This window comes from Haliotis rubra, unplaced genomic scaffold (genome assembly GCF_003918875.1).
Source record: "Haliotis rubra isolate DU_JTF1 unplaced genomic scaffold, ASM391887v1 Scf13, whole genome shotgun sequence".
Taxonomy (NCBI): domain Eukaryota; kingdom Metazoa; phylum Mollusca; class Gastropoda; order Lepetellida; family Haliotidae; genus Haliotis; species Haliotis rubra.
This window is the reverse complement of record NW_025765225.1, coordinates 1,099,669-1,105,000: the sequence shown is the minus strand read 5'-3', so window position 1 is coordinate 1,105,000 and position 5,332 is coordinate 1,099,669. Positions and strand designations below refer to the sequence as shown.

General features: G+C 43.3%; 1 long non-coding RNA gene across 2 annotated transcripts in view; it reads right to left on the bottom strand.

Moving 5' to 3' along the window:
* LOC124267239 overlaps positions 1-1,439 on the bottom strand; it is a 3,013-nt gene extending 1,574 nt beyond the window's left edge. The window contains exons 1-2 of one of the 2 annotated variants that reach the window (XR_006895983.1): positions 1,104-1,439; positions 199-390 (exon numbers count right to left, since the gene is read on the bottom strand). This is a non-coding gene — a long non-coding RNA (uncharacterized LOC124267239). The remainder of the gene's footprint in view (positions 1-198; positions 391-1,103) is intronic. The other variant, XR_006895982.1, reaches the window with a different exon arrangement.
* Between the last annotated feature and the right edge of the window lie 3,893 nt (positions 1,440-5,332).

Below are 5,332 nucleotides of genomic sequence, written 5' to 3'. Positions count from 1 at the left end.
ATGAATGTGCAGTATATAACAAAGATAATCTCACTAAGCTTTATCATGGGTCTTCGCTACACCATCTTCAGACCCAGAAATACATTTACTGCTTAAATGTGTATGTCTACAAATATAAGGTAAACTACCGAAGGGTCCTGTAAAAAGGCTTAATTACGAACAATCAAGTATATTGTCTGTAATTATTAGTAAACTTACCTCTGGGTTATGTGAGCCTTTTCCTTCGTCACTTGGTGATGTGTTACAGACTCCCTTAGATAAATTGTTTAAGAAAACCAAGGGAAGTAATCCTTACCTACATAGAAAACAATCCTGCGTGATTACCTCCCTTGACTAGCTCTTCTGCTAGTGTTCTTTGATAAACCTTCATATGTTCCCCTGGTGTAGATTCTGTGAAAACATATAGTGGGGAGGTGAAAAATTGCTTTTCTGGGTGGGTGTACCGTGTACAACCCAGAGGTAAGTTTACTTATAATTACAGACAATATACTTAATTGTTCGTAATTATAGGCGTAAATATTCCCTGTGGGTTGTGTTAGCCAGAATCCAACATACGGTTGGTGGGTACTTCGAAGCTACACCATCAGAGAATGTTTATTCCTAGTGTTAACGACTAAATCCCATATAATTGAGTGTTGCGTGGAATAATGTAATTGACAAATTACGAACCTTAGGTAATTATTTACTAGATTGAATGTATTATGCTCAGTGCTATAATTCAACCACCAATTAGGGATTTCATGGTGAGATAGGAAAGACTCCCGTGAGGGATGATGTGATTCAGGGTTCTATCTCGGTAAGCGTATAAAGAGGTAATTTTTGGTTTTCTGACATCATTTGGCGACGGCACTTCCGGATGATGACGTAACTTCCGGTTGATGACGTCACATCCTGTTGACGTCACACCCGATTGGTGACGTCACTTCCGGTTGATGTCACTTCCGGTAAATGATTATATGTCTTTTCTAATGGATTATGTTAACTGGAGAAATAACTGCAGCTGAGGTAACAATTCCGCTTAAGTGGTGATAAATATTAGTAGATAAAGTTCTTTATAGAGCCACACCCTTCCGATTACTGTTATCCTCTGTTTCTTCACTCACCTCAGTCCAAGATAGTGATCCCCTGTTACAACTTCCCCCCCTTTTGTTTTTCCTCAAGGGGAAACAGGTCGGTGGAGGAGAGGTGCTGCCCTGCCACAAGAGGTACCAATGTCCGCAAGCCCCTATGGATGGATTGACATGACGCCAATACAAGCTGGTGGAGGGATGAGTTATTTTCCACTGGCATCCAGCAACTATCTGATCTACTGAAACGGGCCCCCAAGCCGCAAGTGACGACGTCAAAACCCTGAGCTCATGCGGGTAAAACCTAATGTTTACTAAGTTCTGGCCACAGCAGTGTCTACGAATAGTGTCGGATCTTTGGACAATCCGGCAATTTGCCCACGGCCTGATGGAAGTCTACAATCTGCCAGCCCCAGTGACTGACGGTATATGTCACAATGACTTGGCTGAAGTTGTGATATGTGACATGTTTCACCTGTGCGCTGTTTATAAAGTTATATTAGTTAATAATTTTAATGCCAAGTATAAGAATATTAAATCCGAAATGTGTGTTGAAGTTTAATTCTTGGGGTCCTGTGTCCTTTGGGGACAGACGACTGAAACTTACAGGACCCAAAGTCCTGTTACTTTGAAAGACCAGTCATGAAGATTGCACAGCCCTGGTAAATCAAAGTGATTGTCTTCCCAAGCCAAGATGAAATAATATTCCTCCGAGCTCTCCGAATCAACATTTCTTTGGCATGAGATAAACAGACGGCGGCGACTACGTCTGATGTTGATAGGACGCTGGGTATACCATCTCAGAGCTCAAATAGGGCATAGGGGTCCAGTTCTGTCTGATCAAGGGGCAGAGGTAGGTAATGCTGGTATCTGGTATACTCTGTGGCCCAGAAACCCTAGCAGAAGCCTGGTTCTTAGTAAGAAACTCATGGCATCTGTCTGTATCCTGCCGTAAAGGTGAGTGTCAATGGCAAGTAAGTCCGATATTCTGGAAGCCGTAGCAATTGCAAGTAGAAAATCCCTCTTAAGGATAATAATTTCAATGAAATTTGCAGCATAGGTGTAAGGAGACTTCCATAGATACTGCAGTTGTAGATATAAATCCCACTGAGGGAAGATTGTATAGGATACGAAAAAGTCCTTATCTGAAACGATCTAATCGGCTTGTTGAGCAAGCTGTTAAAACCACTGCTAGTTCTTGTATATCTCAAACAGAAGCGATAGCTGATCTGTAGCCCACTATAGTACTGTGTTTCAGTTTCTTGAGAACTCGAAGATAACAATTGTAGAGAGAGCCGTGAATCGTAATTCCCAGCAATGTGAAAAATGGAGGATCGAGTGCATGACAACAAATGAATAGTATCAAAGGTTTGTAGAAACAATTCCTCATTGGATTGTTCTGGAAGATTATTATCTCTAGAGAAGGGGTGAGATTGTTCTATAGCTGTCAAATGGTCTGACACATTCACTTGAGTGTGATTGGCATGAAAAAACGATGTCCAAATAGGAGTGTGCAAGCGCCCCTCGAGGGCTGACATGGCCACCATGGTATCTTGAGTAGTTCCCATTTAATCCTCAAAAGCTGGTTGAGGAAGCTACCCGATTCCCAAGTCAAGGCAATTGGCGTATGAAAAGATAACGAACTAGTACGCATGGTCTAATCGTATCTCCCTATGAGACACGTGAATATAGTGAATGTCAAAGTTTGGGATAATTTCGAAACCAGATGTGAGAAATCCCTATCAACTTTTGAAGTACTGGCGGGGGGAAAACCCATCCTATCAAGGATGACATGGGCTTGTCAATTGATATCCCTAGCCGAGTCTTAGTATGGGCAATATTGGGATGGAATTGTCCAGTCGCGTTGTGCAGTGAACGCAGACTTGCAAAGTCACGGAATAATTTCCCACATGGTGCCTAAAATTCTTACAGCGCATCCCCAATGGCGCGTCATATTACTAAAGAAAACCTACCGTCATAGAAAAGAATCAAGTTTAATGTGACATTGATTAAAACTCGTGATTCAACTTATTGTCGTCTGTCACACTCGACATCTAACAGCGCGATGTTTACGCTGTCCATTTTGAATACATTAGCTCTCGGCCAATCAGCGTCAGTCAGTCCCCAGTAAATACTATTTATCAATCATTCGATTGATAGTAGCTCACACATGCTCGCCAAGGATAGCAGAAAGTAGGTCGACCAAATGGCAGATGCGTATTAGCGTGTGGTAGGGAGATGGGTGTGATGAAAAAAGAAACTGATGACAGAATACACCTTCCAAGATCCGTTAGAATGTAGAGGGATAATAAGCGCTTGTTAGTAATAATAAATGAGCCTTATAACACGCCTTTTCCATGTACAAAGCACAGGGGCGTGTCACGCTTAGAAACAGCTTTAGAAAGACATATAGGTACATAGACCCTACCCTATATCCTATAGTACTAGGGTAGGGTCCACAGGGGCGTGTCACGCTTAGAAACAGCGTTAGAAAGACATTATAGGTATATAGACCCTACCCCAGTACATGTACTATAAAAAAGGAAAGGGATGTAACGACGGAACCACCCCCTCCTCAATCAAAGTTAGATTTCACCACGTAAACTATTTTTAAGGCCCCGTCGAGGCCTACGGATCGAAAGCGAGATGATTTCCCTACAAAATGAGCTATAAATGGTCACAATCGGATCATCATTTCAAACGTTATAAGCCACGACTCACCGAAAACAGCAACCTCCGCAATTCCAAGCCAAAATCATGGATCACCCAAGACAGCGAAAACTCACCTTTTAAATTCGTTTATTAATTCAAGCCACGTCTTTCTAACGCTGTTTCTAAGCGTGACACGCCCCTGTGGTACAAAGCACATGCTCAAAGTGTTGACATGTAACCTTGTAATACCCCGGATAATCCATGGTGCCAAGAAGCGCTAGAAAGTTGAAGAGTCGCATGGCCTATCCCACCGGGTACCCATTTTCCCTGGTGGGTAAATAAAGGCAAGTTGAATAAACCAAACGGTATATCGTCCGTGCCTCCCGTGGAGCGCGCAGCTGACTGTGCATTCTGGTAAAAATCGCACGTGCCGTCCGTTATCTGGTTCCTTTTACCTGTCCTGACCCGGTCACCGAGACCTGGTCCGACTACTGGGTCGTTCAGGTGCTACCTGAACTGCCCCCACCACGGTGGTCAGGAGATTAATTTGAACCGCGATCTCGAATTAGGAGTTGTGTTGCTAATTAATTCAGTAATAATAATAATAATAATAATGATAATACTGAAAATTATCGCGAAATCCAACCACAACGTGAGTGCAGTGAAAAGAAGTGTGTTTTAATATGTAATTTGAACGCAACCAAGATAGAGACAGTTTATAGCGAGGGGCAGTTCATTCCACAGTGATGGCGCACAAACACTGAAAGAACGCTTCCCATAAGAGGCCATGGCAGTCTATAAGAAGGAGTATTCAAAAAGAATTGCTTCAGATCGCAGTTGTCTGGTTTAAGGGGATAAGCAGTTCACTGAGCTAAGCCGGTGCCATTTAGACTCTTGTATGTGGTACAGAGTACTTAAACACCTGTACCGGGTGTTTGGAAGCCGTGACCGTAGGTAGATTTCAAGGTAAGTGGTGAATAGCTGAAGTAGCAGACGAAGTAATAAGCTCCGACATGAGCCGACATGGCCACCATTGTGTCTGGTTTAATCCCCGAGTAATCCTCAAAAACTGGAGGAAGCAGTTGCCCAACGCCCGCCGCAAACCAATTTATGTACGGCAATATATCAATCGACGAACGCGCTGCCTGATCTATGTCCTTCAAATCTCTTTGAGCCACAGGTATTTGTAAAACGTCAAACGAGGAGCCCGAGAAGTAAAATCTGTATCCAGATCAGGAATAGTCAAAGGAAACATGCGATCATGGATGACGTACGACTGCTGAAGAATAGTCGTGGGTAATGACTGGACATTGGAAACTTTGGAAAATGTTTCATTAAACGAATTCAAGGCTGAGCGGACTACTGTGGAATGCGGCAGGGATAAGTTGGGGGGTGTCTGAAGTGCTAGCAATCCGGAGGACCCCAGTTCAGCCGGTAAGTCTGAGTTCAAAGCCGTAGAAACCGGAGATACCAGACATGGGTTTAATTCATGGAGTAAGGCAACCTTAACCGTGAGCGGAAACGAAATCCACGGCCTCCGTGTCCATGGACGGAACGGTGAGAATGCCTTCATGGAGTGAAACTTGTGCATCTGTGAGCAGATAAAATCCGTG